The sequence below is a fragment of the Microtus pennsylvanicus genome, chromosome Y (assembly GCF_037038515.1).
Source record: "Microtus pennsylvanicus isolate mMicPen1 chromosome Y, mMicPen1.hap1, whole genome shotgun sequence".
NCBI lineage: Eukaryota > Metazoa > Chordata > Mammalia > Rodentia > Cricetidae > Microtus > Microtus pennsylvanicus.
The window spans coordinates 6,473,632-6,492,218 of record NC_134602.1 but is presented as its reverse complement, the minus strand read 5'-3'; positions in this window follow the sequence as shown (position 1 = coordinate 6,492,218).

Sequence of the window (18,587 nt, the reverse complement as noted above, 5' to 3'; positions counted from 1 at the left end):
CCACTAGAGCATGTTGCTTAGTGAAAAGTGTCTTTGCTCAGTTGCTCTTCTCCAGTAAGTTGGACAACAAGCTACCTACTTAGTTTTGCCAGAATTCTGTCTGCCACCTACTTTGTCATGCCTGGATTCGGTATGCCTTGAACTCTCATAGGTCTTATCCATGCTATCCAACCCTTGTCAGTTCATTTAAATAATTGCCCTGCCATACCTGGAAAACAGTGTTCCCTTTCATGATCATGTTCTGTAGTACTTGGGCTATAAAACTCATGAACACACTCACCCACACACAGGATAAACATGTACATATGATGCCCACTAGTGTGTGACATGCACACATATGATGAATGCACCGAACTCCATAATATCAGTAAAGTAGGGAATCCATGATGCTAGGTGGGGTCTGGCAAAGACCCCACACACCCATCAAACCGCCAAATACCAGTATGGTACTGATGTCTGACTCCCATCCTGTAAGGAACCGGCTTTGCCCTATGTACATAACACACATCCGATCCCCTACGGGTCTGCCAGGTCCTCTAGCACAAGGTAATGCAGAAATTGATTAATTATTGATTGGTAGTGTGCTTCAAGCCTCTGAATTTCATAAAAAACATCATGTTAATAGCAAAGTTTTGAAGAAAGAGTTTTCTATTACATGGCAACAAGCTAAGGAGATTGTGAAGAAATGCCCTACCTGCTCTTTCTATAACCAAACGCCACTGCCAGCAGGAGTTAATCCAAAGGGCACTCATAGAAATGAAATCTGGCAGATGGATGTGTTCCACTTTGCAGAATTTGGCAAATTGAAGTATGTTCATCACACCATCGACACTTATTCAGGCTTTCAGTGGGCAACTGCTTTATGTTCAGAAAAAGCTGATTCAGTAATCACTCATTTATTAGAAGTCATGGCTATCATGGGTATACCTACACAAATAAAGACAGATAATGGTCCTGCTTATGTCTCTAGGAAGATGAAACGGTTTTTTGATCATTACAATATCAAGCATGTTACAGGTATACCATACAATCCTACAGGTCAAGCAGTCATAGAAAGATCAAATCGAACTATAAAGGATATGTTGAACAAACAGAAAGGAGTGGAAAACACCCCTAGAAATAGGTTACATAATGCTTTGTTAACCTAGAATTTTCTCAACGCTAACGAGAAGGGAACGACGGCTGCAGAAAGACATTGGATAATGGAAAAGTCTGCTGAACTAAATCAACCAGTTTATTTCAAGGATGTACTGACCTCACAATGGAAGCCAGGAGATGTGCTGCGTTGGGGAAGGGGTTTTGCTCTTATCTCCACAGGTGAGGAAAAATTATGGATACCGTCAAAATTAATAAAGGTTCGGTTTGAGGAAGGGAAGTCACTTGGAAAAGATAAATAACAATTCATTCACAAGGATGACCGACGTACAGATGGTAAGGATTACTAATAGGATGGGGGCAGGGTTCTTTTCTTATCTCCACAGGAAAATATTCATCTCCAAAGAATTTGAGGGACCCTGAATATTTAATTACTGATGGATGGAAAATAGTTACGACCCATTAAACATCAACAATAAAATTCTATACATATCATAAGTATTGATTATATATATATATATATATATATATATATATATATGTTTTATTGAACATTTCTTTATAAATGTGTAGAGCTGGTTTTGGAGTTGGACTATGGCTCAGTCCTTCTTCAATTCCAAGCCTGTTGATAAGAGGTATTTCAAAGTTTCTGTCTCAGGTCAGGAGCCATGAAATGGGACAGAATAAGAATAATTTTATACTTGATAAACTTTCTTTGCCTTCCCTCACATCTGTGTCTTTCTTTATATGTCAGTATAAGTCCTTGTTGTTAATGTTTAAATTTCCCATAACAAGCAACATATTTTCCTACAGTAATTTTTGAAGTTTCCAGGATGAAGATGGGGCCCCACAACATCAACTCAATCTGGTTTTTATGACGTCATGAATTTTTTTTTTTAAGCACTAATTTTAGACCTGTTTTTTGGTACCAACTGCAAGAGACAATTTCATATGATGCACATTTTTGACAACGCTCTGGCCGGACCTTCTCAAAACACACAGAGACTAGTTATAATTTTCTTAAGTCAAAGGTTAATTTGGGAATTTTACCATCGTTTGCTTTCACAGGGGCCCCTAAGAAGAACGTCGCCCCCATGTCAGCTAGAAGCAATCTAAGAGGACAATGTCCCCTCTCCCAACAGAGTTTGCCCACAGGGTTAGGGACATCTTTTAGTGGTTGGTTTAGGAGTGAGGGGATGGGGAGATATTGTATGTAATTAGGGATAAAAAAAGGGGGGGATTAACTGGGTTGATGGGATGATTGGTATTTGTGACTTACTGTTTTTAGAAAATTATGTTGGTACTGTTTCTTGTATATTGATATATTGAATATTGAATGTGAGTGTTCCTACCTCTATTTTGGTATAAGAGTATGCTTATATTGTATGGATACATCTATCATATCACAATGTACATTTCTACCTCTGGTACTATTTATGTAATAACATTGTTTACATTTGATAAGTAATGACATTGTTTACAGGTGAAGATCATTGTCTTCATACATTGCACAATTGTTTATTCCCTTAGTTTTCAAATTAGATAGGTATTGAGAATTACATGTTTGTCATATTATTTTTAGGTTAATCAGGTCTTTTAGATACATAGAGATTATTTTCAGTATAGATAGTATAATCTTCAGCCTCTTTGAAGAGCTGTAGAAAATGGCCTTTATCTAACCTAGAATTCTGTGCCATCAAGACACAATTTACTCCTGGCAACACCACTCTACTCCCGAGAGAACGTTGAGCACCAAAGACACTCCACTGGGAGCTTGTCTTCCTGGCAGAACTGGCCTTTGGGTTAAGAAAAACCCATACCTCAACTACTGACTAAGATATAAACAGGATTGTCTTATCTTGCCAAGACAGGGTAGGATAATCCTAAGAAAGTTCCTTGCATTTGAGAATGGTATGTCAGTTATGTTAGGCCTTAGCCAAAGTTGGTTGACTCAACATTGCAAACGAGATTTTGGGTGATTGCCCAGGCAGTCAGTTGTCTCTGTCATTTGTTGCACATTTTGGATATCTCTTTTTTGTTAAGTAATATTTACTCCCTTCTCAGATCTTTGATGGAGTTGAAGATTATTTAATTGTAGTTACTCTTTAGCAAAACTTTTGCTCTCAATATTGTTTGTTATATTTATCATTTGTTATTATTGTTATAGTTATATTTGGTTTAGTTGTGTCTTATTTAGACAAAAGGGGGAGATGAAGGGGTTAAATCAGCTCCCTTTAGAGGGCGGGGTTTGCCTCAGGCGAATCCCTGCCAATAAAGGGTGCGCAGAGAGGCGGCTTGCCCCTTTTTTGTTCCTCGCTACCTGTGCTACGCTGGAACTTTGGTTCAGTAAGTTTAACAATAAACTGGTAAATATTCTTTGATATCTGCATTGCCTTTATTTTGTCAGTTCCTTTTCTGCTTCAGCTGTTAATTCTCTGGGACTGTTTAAATCTTTTTCACCACCCAAGGTCTTGTTCAAATGAATTATTAGATCAGGTGTTATCCCAATAGTTGGTCGTAAACTGGAAATGTCTCCTAACAGTCTTTGAAAGTCATTAAGAGTCTGTAAGCGATCTCTCCAAATTTGTGCCTTCTGTGTCTTAATTTTTTGCAAACCTATTCTATAACCTAAATAATTAACAGAATCTCCCTTCTGAATCTTTTCAGGAGCAATTTGCAATCCCCATTTAGGTAACAATATCTGTATTTCTTCAAAACAGTCTGTTCAAGGTATCTATGTTTGAATCAGATAAAAATATGTCGTCCATGTAATGGTATACAATAGATTTGGGAAATTTCTTGCGTATTATTTGCAATGGTTGGTTCACAAAATATTGGCACAGGGAGGGGCTATTTAACATACCCTGGGGGAGGACGGTCCAGTGGTACCTCCTCGAAGGTTGAGAATTGTTATAAGTAGGCACTGTTAAGGCAAATTTTTCTCTATCTTCTTTTTGCAAAGGTATAGTGAAAAAACAATCCTTTAAATCAATAACTATGAGAGGCCATCCTTTTGGTAATAAAGAGGGCAACGGAATTCCAGATTGCAGAGGGCCCATAGGTTGAATAACCTTGTTGATGGCCCTGAGATCTGTCACCATTCACCATTTACCTGATTTTTTCTTAACCACAAATACAGGAGAATTCCAAGGGCTGGTAGATTCTTCTATATGTCCAGCATCTAGTTGCTCTTGTACCAGCTGTTCTAAAGCCTGTAGCTTTTCCTCAGCTAAAGGCCATTGCTTTGTCCATATTGGTTTCTCAGTCAACCATTTTAGAGGCAAGGCTGTTGGTATTTCTGAAGGGACATCAATTGCTTGTTCCTGCACAGCCCTAATGGCCGGTTTTGTCCTTTTGTAATAACTTTTAATATTCCTTTCAGAAATATGGGCTCTAGAAGTAGCAGGAATGTTAATTTGAGTATTCCATTGTTGTAATAGGTCACGACCCCATAAATTCATTGCAATATTGGCTACATAAGGCCTTAATTTTCCTATTTGTCCCTCAGGCCCTATACATTCAACCCATCTCATGCTCTGCCTTACTCGAGATAGGTTCCAATTCCCAGGAGCTGAACATTTACATTCTGAAGAGGCCAATATGGATGCCAAGATTCTGGGGGTAATGATACTTACATCAGCACCTGTGTCCAGTAGGCCAGTAATAAAAATGCCATTTACACACACTCTCAGCTTAGGTCTTTGATCATTTATAGAAGTTTGCCAAAACACACGTAACTTATCTTTCTGATTACTATTGCTTGTAACAGTAGGCATGTGGCTTTCTAATTGTCCTGACGAGGCATGTTCTCTGCAGAAACTGGGAATGTCTGAACCATGTTTGCCATGGGGGCCTGAGAGGCCCCCCCTCTCACGTTTCCCATCTGTATCAGGTTGCCTTGTCTATCTCTTGTAGACCTGCATTCATTCGTCCAGTGTCTGCCCTTCCCACATCTTCTACATAAACCTGAAGGCTGATTCCTTCTATTCCTGTTATTTCTAGAAGACGCATTATTATTATTTCTGAAAACCCGTTGTTTACAATTCCTTTTCATATGACCCATTTTGCCACAATTAAAACATTTGGTATTCTGGTGTCTCGTTTTACCATTGGAAATTGCTTCTTCTACCCATGCTTCAGTGCCATAATCAAATGTGTCAACATCTAGTGTATGCAAGACCCATTCTTCCAAGGACGCTGATCTGAACATTAAAGGCCTCAAGATACTTTTGCATTCCACATTAGCATTTTCGTAAGCCAAAGACTCAATTATTATATGTCTTGCTTCTGGGTCAGGTATCCCCATTTGTACAGCCTTAGTTAATCCTTGTAAAAAGTCACTAAAGGGTTCTCTCTGACCCTGTTTAACTGTGACAAATGATTCCATTCTCTGTCCTGGGTCTTGTACTCTGTCCCAAGCCCTTAAGGCTGCTGTAGTACACATGGAGAGTATGTTTTCATCCAAATTAGCTTGTTCCTGAGGGTCTGAAAAGAGCCCTTCACCTAGAATTTTATCTAGGGAAACGTCAATTCCCTTCGCCTTTTCCTGCTGTTCTAAAAGTCTAGCCTCTTGCCTGAATAAGCATTTCCATTTTAATTGCGGTCCACTCTCAAGGACCGCGGAGCTCAGCTGGAGCCAGTCCAAGGGGGTTGCTTTGCTTGTTGTGGCCCAAGATTTTAGCATCTCTTTAACAAAAGGGGAGTGCATCCCAAAAGACATGATGGCCTGTTTAATTTCTTTGAGATCATTCATACGGACAGGCTCCCATGTATCTTCCTTGATGACCCTAGGGTTTCTGGAACCAACCACCTTTTCTGTTGTTATTACAGGAAAGGCATGTAGAGCTGTAGGTAGAGCTTTGTGAAAATTTTCCCGGAGGGATTTATCCACAGATGTAGTTAAAATTTGCCTTTCTACCCTTTGCTCTTCTTCATCAGAATTTAGAAATTCCTCAATCTTTTCAATTCTATTCACCATTGCTTTTTGTAATGTCTGAATCTCCTGCCCAGAATTATGTTCTAAAGCCTTCATTGAGGATTCTAGAGTATAAAATTTGTCCAGTAGAGATAACTTGTCATCTTTGGACATAATTTTTATGGCATAAACCGTGCCTTCTTGTATTGACAATCTTTCCGCCAATCTGTCATAAGCTTTAGACAAAATTCGATTGTCACATTCAGCAGTTTTGATTCTCTCAGTTAACGTTTCAGTTCCTACAGAAAGGGACTGCTGAAACTTACAATCTAATTCAGCTGTTCCTTCTTCCATAGTAATGAATTTCTCCTTAACATCAGAAAGGGACTGCTGAAACTTACGATCTAATTCAGCTGTTCCTTCTTCCATAGTAATGAATTTCTCCTTAACATCAGAAAGGGACTGCTGAAACTTACGATCTAATTCAGCTGTTCCTTCTTCCATAGTAATGAATTTCTCCTTAACATCAACCTGTACTTTTTCTAGATTTTGCTCAGTTAACCAAGTCATGTTAAACAAAGATTTGTTTTCTTCCTGTAGAACTTCAAGCTGATTCTTGAGAAGATTGTTGTCGCTCTCAATAGTTTTCAAACGTTCAACCTCTGCCTTAAGAGATTTGATCATTTTCCTATTATCAAACCAAATAGTGCTAAGGAAAATTAAGAATCCCAGGAATATCCATATATGTGGTGTGGTAGACACCTCTTGTAAGATCTCCCAAATGGTGCACTCAAAAGAACTATTGAAATAGGCTGCGGTCACATTCTCAGACATTATTTAGAAAAGAAAGAGTTCTCTTACCTGTAATAACTGGTTCCTGCCAGTGGTGGCGAAAGAGTCCAGTTGAATCCACGTGTCCTAAATCTGAAATAAAACGACTCAAAAACAAAATTGAAACAGACACCAGGCTGATAAGTATTTTTTGCCAGGGCTCTCAGGCCGCTGTCACGTGACCTGAGCGCTGGCGGCGGTGGGAGGGGGAGCAGCAGACACAGGCAGCGCGCGCGCCGGCGGGCGGGCACGGGAAATCTGGCCGGGGCGGCTCGGAAAAGAGGCTTAGGCGCTGTTAAAAAGGCTCTGTTGGTATCAAACTCACTGCTTGATACTCTAACAAGCAGCAGGGAAAATCGAGTCGCTCAGAATCTCAGCTGTTTCAGCGCGCGCCCAGAGAGACTGCTCAGAATCTCAACTTCTTCCGCGCGCACCCAGAGAGAACGCCGCAGCGACCGGGGGGTGCAAGAGATTCCGATACGGGGCCGGTTCTCGGCAAAGCCCCACGGGGCAGGCGCCAGATGTTCCCGCACAAAATAAAGGCAATACAGATATCAAAGAATATTTACCAGTTTATTGTTAAACTTACTGAACCAAAGTTCCAGCGTAGGACAGGTAGCGAGGAACAAAAAAGGGGCGAGCCGCCTCTCCGCGCACCCTTTATTGGCAGGGATTCGCCTGAGGCAAACCCCGCCCTCTAAAGGAAGCTGATTTAACCCCTTCACTTGGGCTATAAAACTCATGAACACACTCACCCACACACAGGATAAACATGTACATATGATGCCCACTAGTGTGTGACATGCACACATATGATGAATGCACCGAACTCCATAATATCAGTAAAGTAGGGAATCCATGATGCTAGGTGGAGTCTGGCAAAGACCCCACACACCCATCAAACCGCCAAATACCAGTATGGTACTGATGTCTGACTCCCATCCTGGAAGGAACCTGCCATCCTGTAACTGGGCTATTTTTGGTTCCTTCATCTTCACAAACTTGGTTAAAATGTTAGAGTTGTCAAACTGGGAGTTAGGGTCCAGCATGTAGATCAGCTGTCCCAGGTCAGGTGATTTGGCTACAATTTGGGTGCGAAATTGTACCAGGAATTCTGGTACACACTCTCCTCTTCTTCTCCCTGTCCTCATCATCACTCTTGTGGGTGGGCCTGGAGCACAAAGAAGGTAAAATGGAATAAGCCTCCTCCTTATTGGAAAACCTTGTCAATCCTTAATTTGACCTGACTCTCTGAGGGAATGCAGCACATTTTTTTCCTACTAGGTCTCCTCATTCATTGGTTCACTCATTTTTCCAAGGAATGATTGAATTCATCCATTCTTCCTTGTCTCTCTCTCTTCTTTCTTCCCTTCTTCCATTTCCCCCTTGATTGTAGAAATTTGAGCAGCAGGGCTGCATCCCCATGGGGCTGCCGTGTAAGGTCATGCTCCGAAATAACAACACAAAACTATTCATTTAATAGTTAATAGTTAATCTGTGCAATTAATGCAAATTTCCTTGTAACTGAATAGACAGAATTGACAGGTTATCTTAAACACAGCAGGGAGTCACTCTACGATAGAACTGGTTCATCATCACCTGTGTGACAGTGACATAATTAAGATCTTTCCTTTGTCTATAAATCTCATTATGTTCAACATGATATGTTGTCATACAGATTTCTTAGGGTTTTGTCCCACTGGTGGTTTCCTTGGTATGCTTACATAATTTTTGCCAGATCCAATCAGTTTTGCCATGCACTCTCAGCTCCACGTCATTGTGTTCCCCTTATGTTCCAGTCCAGGCATTTTAGACCTCTTGTAACTGTTGTAAGAGTATCTCATGTTCCACCTAAATGATTTAGGGTTTTATTTATGCTCTGTTTTATCTTCCATCACTGAGTTCATTGACTTTCCTTGGGCGTAATTCCTGGGACACTGAGCCTAACTCCAGGGGGGTTCCTCCAGTTATTTCTCCTTTCTTAGATAGTTTACACTCTCACTATTACTGTGAGAGTGTTTCTGTAGCAAATATTCTTCTCAAGATGAGAAGAAACTTCAATATTACAATCCATTTGTTATTGTGATTTAAATACACACACACATATACACACAAGTTAGTGCACATACACTGATGATATCTCAATTTATGGGGCCATTCTGGGGATGTCAAGATCGATATCTCTCGAGTGGTTCTCAGAAGGCCATAGGGTGACCCTCTCTAGGTACTTAAGCATGGAGGAGAAGTTGACCGCACTGTGACATGTCCCTAGGAACTATGTGTGCCTTGTCCCATAGTCAGACTGATGACTGACTATCTTGAAAACCACCATGGAACTTTTGTTTGGCAAATGATGGAGATCAAGTCAGGGTCAAAATCAGAAACCTAGATGGAGCTTCCAAGCTCCAGTGGAAGACCAGATGGATGGAGAAAAAGAGCAAGGATGTCAGGAATATAAGGGCTTGGTCCACACTATGAGACACTGTGCCTGAACTAAGGGGATTTCAACTAATCCAGTGACCTGGGAATGAAAGAACATGGGATAAAACTGGAAGCTGTGAATGTGGCTGACAATTGTGGCAGATGGAGAAGCCAAAGATAATGGCACTTGCAATTGTCTGCATATCATACACTGGCTTTTTGTGATCATATTTTTTGTGGATGCATACCTTGCTAAATCTGGATGGATGAAGGGTGGGCTTGGAGTTCCCACAGCTCAAAGTACCCTGCCCTCTATTTGGACTGCTGTTTGAGTGGAGAGGTTTATTTGCGGAGTAAGAAGAATGTGGGAGGAGGAAGAGAAGTGGAAAGTTTGATAATTATTACTATGAAGTAATGGAAAAATCAATAGAAAATAACCAATGAGGACATTGGAGTTAGGAAAAAAAACATACATTGAGTTGTTGACTCAGACCAAAAATTATTATACAGAAAAAAAAAACACATAAAAAGGTTGAGTTACTTGGAAAATATGACTCAAGTATTTGGGAAGAAGATTGGGGTTTTTATTTTGGGTCTTCATGGGGCTGTATGAGCAGCATTTTAGGACCTGTATGCTGGATATTTCTGGGGGTTAGTAGGGAAGAAACCTGGCTAGGAGGAGTTTTATGACATAAGTAGGGCCTTGATGATGTCACAAAGCTTTGGTTGGGGGTTGCAACTCTGTTCCTCATGAAGCACTAGTCTTCTGTAAAGGTGGGCTTACTGTCTTCACGGTGGCTGAGGAGGTCAGTTCAGCTCTTGGGCTCCACAACTGTTCAACCAAATTTCCAGAAGTTGGAATCTAGAGAGCCAAGATATTTTCTTTTGGTAAATATGTTTAGGAAGCAACTAGGACCTCTGTAGTCAAAGAAAGGTTTCTTTCAAATCTGCTCTGGGTCCAAAATTTATGTCGTTAACAGCTCCTATATTTGATAGCTGGGGGACGGTTAATGTCGGGTATTCTCCCCACTCTATCTTTGCTAAACATGTCCAATTCCTCAGTCCACTTAAATGGCAAAGATCCTCTTTGTCCATATGTGTTTTAAAAGATAATTATTTCTAATAGGTGCTGTTGCACAGATTAATGTTTCTTTCTTTTGGCAGTTTGACTCACAGTACTCACTTCTCTAATGAAGATACAGAATATCTTTATGTAATCAACCTGGATCTGGATCAGGAGACACAATAGAGAGAGCCAGTGGACTGGAGTGCCATGACCTTGGGCAGGTGGTTATAGATCAGCCAACTAACCAGTAGCTTGAGTGGTAAGGAGAGGAGTGGCTGTTCTTTGAATTCTTTGCCATCTGTTCAGATATTTCTTTCTCACTTTAGGTATAGGCATAGCTTCCTCTCTCATTGATATAGTAAGTCAGGAAGTAGGTTTCTCAGTAGAGGTCAATTGCATTTTGCAGCAGGAATATGTCTCTGATACACATATACTGAGCTGTAGACAAGAGTTTGATAATTTTCCTATAAATTTCTTAAGAACATATTCCATTTAGGTATCCAAATCTATTCAGCCCTGCCTTTTTCACCTGCTCCAAAGTTATTCCTAAAAAGAGCCTTGACCTCACATCCTCACCTTCTTATCCTTGCAGGCACTTATGGTGGAGGAAACCACTTTGTGTCTGATTTAAACTGAAGAGTTCTTCCTATGCAGAAATTGGCAGCTATGAAGCCCAAGCACAGAAACAGAGACAAGAGACAGTGGAACAGGAGTGCTGTGGCCTATCTCAGAAAGTCTCCCGCCATGATGAAGATGCCTCTCAGTATGAGTTGCATGCCACATCTCCAGAAGAAGAATGGGCCATCGCTCCAGGAGCAGAAACTTAGTAAGCCTTTTGAGGCCCTGGAGAATATTGTTGGCCGCAGAATTTCTCATGGCTGGAAGGAAGCCAATGAACCAGTCACCCATTGGAAAGCCATCATTCTAGATCAACTGCCAACATATCCCTCTCTCTATTTGTTGAAATATGATGGGATTGATTGTGTCTATGGCTTGGAGCTTCATAGTGATGAAAGGATTTTAAACCTGAAGATCCTGCCTAATAATGTGCCATTTCCTCAGGTGACAGACACTCATCTCTCAAACACCATAGTTGGCAGAGCAGTGAAACATACATTCATGGGCACAAATGGCTCTAAGAATGACTGGAACGGGATGGTCCTAGAAGAGGTGCCAATCATGAAGACCTGGTTTTATATTACCTACAAGAAAGATCCGGTCTTGTACATTTACCACCTCCTGGATGACTACCTGAAGGCAACCTCCACATCATGCCAGGCTCTAAGGAAGAGTGGAGTGGCATGGTCCCAGGTGAGGTGCAGACAATAACGACCTGTTTCTACATTGTCAACGAGAATGATCCGGACCTGTACCTTTACCACCATCATGATGATTCCATTGAAGGCAACCTCCACATCACGCCTGAATGTCCTCCAGTAGAGGTGACTTTGGAATTAGGCAGGGATTCCTTGGAGGGCAAAAGAGTGCAGTACAACAAAAAAGATGGAACCCAAGAGATAGGTAAAATTATTTGCCAAGTTCCCAACAAACCTTCTGTGTATTTCATCAAGTTTGATAATGACTTCCATATCTATGTCTATGATTTGGTGAAGATCTGTTAAAGTGAAATTCTCAAATTTTGAGGGGCAGACTTAATTCTCTCTTTGGGAATGTGTTTTTTTCAGAGATACCTCAGGTCTTCTATGAATCCTGGTATCTTTTCCAATGGATTATTCTTTCTCAAAGAATAAAAATTTGTTAACATGTTGTGTTATTTGGTCAATGATGGATTGTGTTTGGTGGATGGGGCATCACAGAAATACATGCCTCAAAACAAAGCAGGATTTATGGTCTTTTCCCCTTGGAGAGTAAAGGACTGGGGATGCATGGTGTGGTAAAGGACAAGATGGCTGTCAAGGAAGCAGTGGAGAGGGGACTAAAAGTGTATGATCTCAGGCGGTACGAAGCTTGAGGGAAAACCATGTAAAATGGAAAGTTGTGACCAATATCAGCGTGAGGTATTGGGACTTAAGAGGATAAAGAGTAGATTAATCAGGAATGGACACAAATGTATACTCAAAATCAGAGAAAATTAGGTTTCATTTGGTGACTGGTTTAATTCGTACTGGCTGTAAGTCAAAGGATGTTTGATCTCCACTAGAGCATGTTGCTTAGTGAAAAGTGTCTTTGCTCAGTTGCTCTTCTCCAGTAAGTTAGACAACAAGCTACCTACTTAGTTTTGCCAGAATTCTGTCTGCCACCTACTTTGTCACGCCTGGATTCGGTATGCCTTGAACTATCATAGGTCTTATCCATGCCATTCAACCCTTGTGAGTTCATTTAAATAATTGCCCTGCCATACCTGGAAAACAGTGTTCCCTTTCATTGATCATGTTCTGTAGTACTTGGGCTATAAAACTCATGAACACACTCACCCACACACAGGATAAGCATGTACATATGATGCCCACTAGTGTGTGACATGCACACATATGATGAATGCACCGAACTCCATAATATCAGTAAAGTAGGGAATCCATGATGCTAGGTGGGGTCTGGCAAAGACCCCACACACCCATCAAACCGCCAAATACCAGTATGGTACTGATGTCTGACTCCCATCCTGTAAGGAACCTGCCATCCTGTAACTGGGCTATTTTTGGTTCCTTCATCTTCACAAACTTGGTTAAAATGTTAGAGTTGTCAAACTGCGAGTTAGGGTCCAGCATGTAGATCAGCTGTCCCAGGTCAGGTGATTTGGCTACAATTTGGGTGAGAAATTGTACCAGGGAATTCTGGTACACCCTCTCCTCTTCTTCTCCCTGTCCTCATCATCACTCTTGTGGGTGGGCCTGGAGCACAAAGAAGGTAAAATGGAATAAGCCTCCTCCTTAGTGGAAAACTTGTCAATCCTTAATTTGACCTGACTCTCTGAGGGAATGCAGCACATTTTTTCCTACTAGGTCTCCTCAGTCATTGGTTCACTCATTTTTCCAAGGAATGATTGAATTCATCCATTCTTCCTTGTCTCTCTCTCCTCTTTCTTCCCTTCTTCCATTTCCCCCTTGATTGTAGAAATTTGAGCAGCAGGGATGCATCCCCATGGGGCCGCCTTGTAAGGTTAGGCTCCGAAACAACAACACAAAACTATTCATTTAAACACTGCCTGCCCCATTATTTTCAGCCTCTTAACCCATGTCTAATAATGTATGTTGCAGCACGAGGTGCGCTTAGAAGGAAAGATTTAGCATGTCTGACCTGGTGGCTGGCTGTATCGCCATCTGCCTCAGAGTGCAGAGCTACCATTTCTGCCCATGGGAGAGGTGCATGGCATCTCTAAGCTCAATTCCTATTCCTCCCAGCATTCTCTTATGTTTATTCCACCCACCTATGTTCTAACCTTTCAGGCCAAACAGTTTCTTTATTTAATTAACCAATGACCTATACTCCATCATTACTCCTATTTCTGTTTAAACAAGAACGGAATCTTTAACTTTAACATAGCAAATTACATATAACAAAACAGTTATCAAGCAAGAATTACAGTTACAATATTTATATCTATTTTATCTTTTATCATAACAATGGAAAACTATAACTATCTATCTATTCTTCAACTCCATCAGAGACTCCAGAATAATACAGTATTACCTAAGCAAACAAAAAGTAAGCCATTTTCAAACTCTAGAAATGACAGAGACATCTCGCTGCCTGGACAGTCACCCAAAGTTCCTCTGTACCGTTGGGGTTTCCATCCTCAGCCTACAGGCCCATAGTTTCCAGCAGACATTTCCATGAAGCAGGAAATTTCAAAGGCAGTCACTATCTGCTTGTCTTGAAGAATGTTTTGCTGACCGTTTCCTGAATCAGGAACACGAAAAGATCATCTCACCTTTAGGCAAGTTCAGTAGTCCTCTCTCTGAGTGTTTTCTGTGTACAGTTTATGCAACAATCCAGGCAAGAGCAGTTTCTTCCCCAAATGGCTATCAAACTCCATAAGGATCCTCTGTGATGTCTATATTCTTCCTGAAGTAGATATGTGCTGCCAAGAGTAGAGTGTCTCACTGTCATGAAAAACCCTAAGGTACTAAAACATTAAATAGCCTATTTTGTAGTCTAGAGAGTTATGAATAATGCCTATCTGACTGAAATATATATATCTATGTAGCTAGAAAATCTAACTAACATGACTACAAACTTGACTATTATTAATGATTATCCATTAATAACCTATATACATTATATTTTTAAATGAACTACACAATCACAATACCTTAATTAAGATCAAAAATGCATATACATATAACAAAATTGACCTAAAATCTCTATCAGTAAAGCAAAATCTATACTAATGCAAATATTCATATCTATATCACATCCCACTTTAAATGTAAAAGAACGTTTATAAGCCATATTTGGGAACGTGGGTGCAGTTTTTCTCTGCAAAATGCTTCCTGCTGAATGGTGGCATCATTATTGATTTATCTCAGTTGGCAGTTGAGTGAAGCAATTTTTTAAAGGTGTTCACAGCAACCTTTAAATAGGGCATGGTCCATCCTACCATATTAGGATAGAGCCATCCACAGACTATCACCCTCCATGAAAACAAAATAGAAACTCCTTTCCAAAGCATCATGTCCTTAGATCCAAATTTCAAAGTCAAGGCATTTTCAAAATATCTATGTTGTATTATTTCAGCAGCTTTTATAAAGAAACATCTTTTAGCAGCTATTGCTACTGCCTCAAAATTCAAATGATTCAAAAAGAGCATAATAGCATACAATATCAAAATTCGCTGTGAATTTTCCATCTTTGTGCGCTTCAATTTAACCTCTATTTTGTTTATTTTTCCTTTTTATTTTTTGCCTTTTGAGACAGGTTCTCTGTATCTTTGACCTGGAATAACTCTGTATACCTGTCTGTCCTTGAAGTCTCAGAGATCTGCCTCTCTCTGCCTTTCAGGCATTGGGATTAAAGGTGTATGCTACTACACATTGAACTCACAAAGATCTGTTTGTCTCTGCCTTCAAGGCACTGGGCTTAAAGGTGTGTGCTACCTCACCTTGAAGGTACAAAGGTCAATCTCCCTCTGCCTCCCATGTGTTGGGTTTACAGGTGTGTACTACCACACCCAACAACTCTCTTCCTTTTTTTAACTTTAAGAACTTCAAATTTTAGCCTGCACATATTTTTAACACACTGTAAATCATTTAAAAATTTCCTTTGTCTTTGAATCTCTCTTTACTCTATTTCTCTCTCTGTTTTTCTGACCACATGAGTCTTTCATTTACCAAGCAATCTCAGTAGGACTAAAGCCGTGGCTTTGCTGGCCAAATGTAGCCCATTTCTTAGCTTTCTGCCATTCCAACCTTGTGGCTGAGGTACCGAACAGAGCCGCATTCAGTGCCACAAGTCTACAGTGTTTCAAGGTCCTTGCCATCAAAGAGGCTGCAACAGACAACACTCAAGCCCTCTTTCTGTAGCTGGCCCTCCTTCCTCAAACAGTCAGAGTTTGCCCAGGCAGGATGGCCCAGAAACCCGGCATTTTAAAACAACACAGTCTTTTTTCCTGCTACTGCTGAAAACATACAAGCATTCAGTTGGCTTTTATCAACACCATTTAAATGTTTTGTGGCAGGACCTCTTAAGGGCTGCAGGGTTTTGCAGCTGAAGCTGAGTCAGCAAGCCTCTTTTAGATGAGAGCCCTTGCTTTCTTCTAGCAAGCAGAGCAGACCGAGAAATCGCTGCTACCAAGAAAACATGCTTTACTCTTTCCCAAGCTTTCTAGGTTTTCAGTGGATTCAGTTGTCCACAAGGCTGCAAGATCATTCTGTAGTTAGTTGGGCAGCGAGGCTGTGTCCCCAAAACCACGGCCGCATGAAAGTTATGCATGAAATAAATACACAAAACTGTATTCTTTTAAACACTGCTGGCCCATTAGATTCAGCATTTTAACCCATTTCTAATAATCAGTGTAGTATAATGAGGTGCACTTACCAGGAAAAATTCAGCATGTCTGACATGGTGGCTGGCTGCATCGACATCTGCCTCAGAGAGCAGAGCTATGGCATCTGCCGGGGAGAGGGGAGCATGGCTTCTCTGAGCTCACTACCTCTTCCTCCCGGCATTCTATTTTGTTTACTCCACCTACCTATGTTCTAACCTATCAGCTGATGCGGATTCTTTCTTTAATTAATCAATAAACTTCTTCTGTCACTTTATCCTTTCAACAGCTTGCCCATATAAATCTCCCATGTGTCTTCTGTTGTATAATCTTTCATTTGTAAAGAACTTGCACTCTCAGGGGAGGATTTTTCTGACATCTCTGTGGATGGAGGTCATATGAGGAAGATCAGATGAGCAACCATGACAACTCTAATGCTGTAGAGTTAGGTGGACCAGAGATTGATGGCTGACATTCCTGTGCTATGCATCAGATGCCCCTGAACTCTGGCCCTGTTGACAGACAGGCAGACATCAAGTTGGTCACACATACTTAACTCATTCAGGTTCACAGATACTGTAAATGGAGTTTTAATTCTTCTCCTAAACTAATAAAAAAACCAAGATTAGGAGAAGAGAAGAGCCTGAAGTAAGGCCTCAAAATGGGTCATTTTGCAAAGGAAAGGTTACCTGCCTCCATGTATGCTGTCTCCCTTTCTTAGTCAAATCCATCCTTCCAGTGTCTAGCTAAAAGCTAACCATAGGATTGAACCCAACTGCCTTTGATTTCTGAAATAAGTGCTGTCCCCTTAAGGTCTCATAACAGCACAGGAAGGTTTGTAAGACTGTCCCAGCAACAATTTAAAGCAATTCTAGGACACCAAAGATGCAGCAAATTTGGTTAATTGGTAATAGAGATCATTCTGATGGGACAAAATAATGTAGCATTAAAAAGAAAAAACAGATTGGTGTACTCACGATGAATTTATGTGATATGGCACACACAGGCTTCTGGTTCTGAATACTTCATGCTCGGTGGGTTTTGGAGATTGTCGTGACCCTGAACCTAGCTGTAGGCTTTGGGGCCTTGAAAGGACAAGACTTAATATTTCAGGACATCCTTGTACTTGGTCCCCACTGTTTACTGATTTCCTTACAGAGAATGAGCAGCCATCTACTCCTGCTGCCATGCCTTCCCCACATGAACAGAGAGAAGACCCTATACACACAGGTCGCTTGTATCACATGTGAAGGCATCAGTCACAAACAAACTCCCACAGCAGTTAAGAATTGTGATTAATAGAATGATTAGTTCTTGAAAGGGGAAAAACTTAGAGATCACAATCCCTTACAAAAGCCCTCTGCAGGATCAGAAAAGGAGCCTAGTAGCCGGAAGGGAATCTCAATCAAGAGATCAAGCTGAAGGTAGAAGTTGCTTTTTAAAAGAGAGAGAGACCACAACTCAATGGGCTGGTATCTCAGTGGCTATTCAGGAAACATCACAGAGAAAGGATCTGCTTCATGCATGAGAGTCACCGATGATTTCCCTTTAAGAAAAAAAAACCATCAAAACTCCCAATAACATCATCAGCTTTCAACAACATGTCTATGATTTCTTTGCCTTGCCTTTGATTGTGCAGTAAATGATGCTGTAGTTAATCTGTGCAATTAATGCAAATTTCCTTGTAACTGAATAGACAGAATTGACAGGTTATCTTAAACACAGCAGGGAGTCACTCTACGATAGAACTGGTTCATCATCACCTGTGTGACAGTGACATAATTAAGATCTTTCCTTTGTCTATAAATCTCATTATGTTCAACATGATATGTTGTCATACAGATTTCTTAGGGTTTTGTCCCACTGGTGGTTTCCTTGGTATGCTTACATAATTTTTGCCAGATCCAATCAGTTTTGCCATCCACTCTCAGCTCCACGTCATTGTGTTCCCCTTATGTTCCAGTCCAGGCATTTTAGACATCTTGTAACTGTTGTAAGAGTATCTCATGTTCCACCTAAATGATTTAGGGTTTTATTTAGGCTGGGTTTTATCTTCCATCACTGAGTTCATTGACTTTCCTTGGGCGTAATTCCTGGGACACTGAGCCTAACTCCTGGGGGATTCCTCCAGTTATTTCTCCTTTCTTAGATAGTTTACACTCTCACTATTACTGTGAGAGTGTTTCTGTAGCAAATATTCTTCTCAAGATGAGAAGAAACTTCAATATTACAATCCATTTGTTATTGTGATTTAAGTACACACACACATATACACACAAGTTAATGCACATACACTGATGATATCTCAATTTATG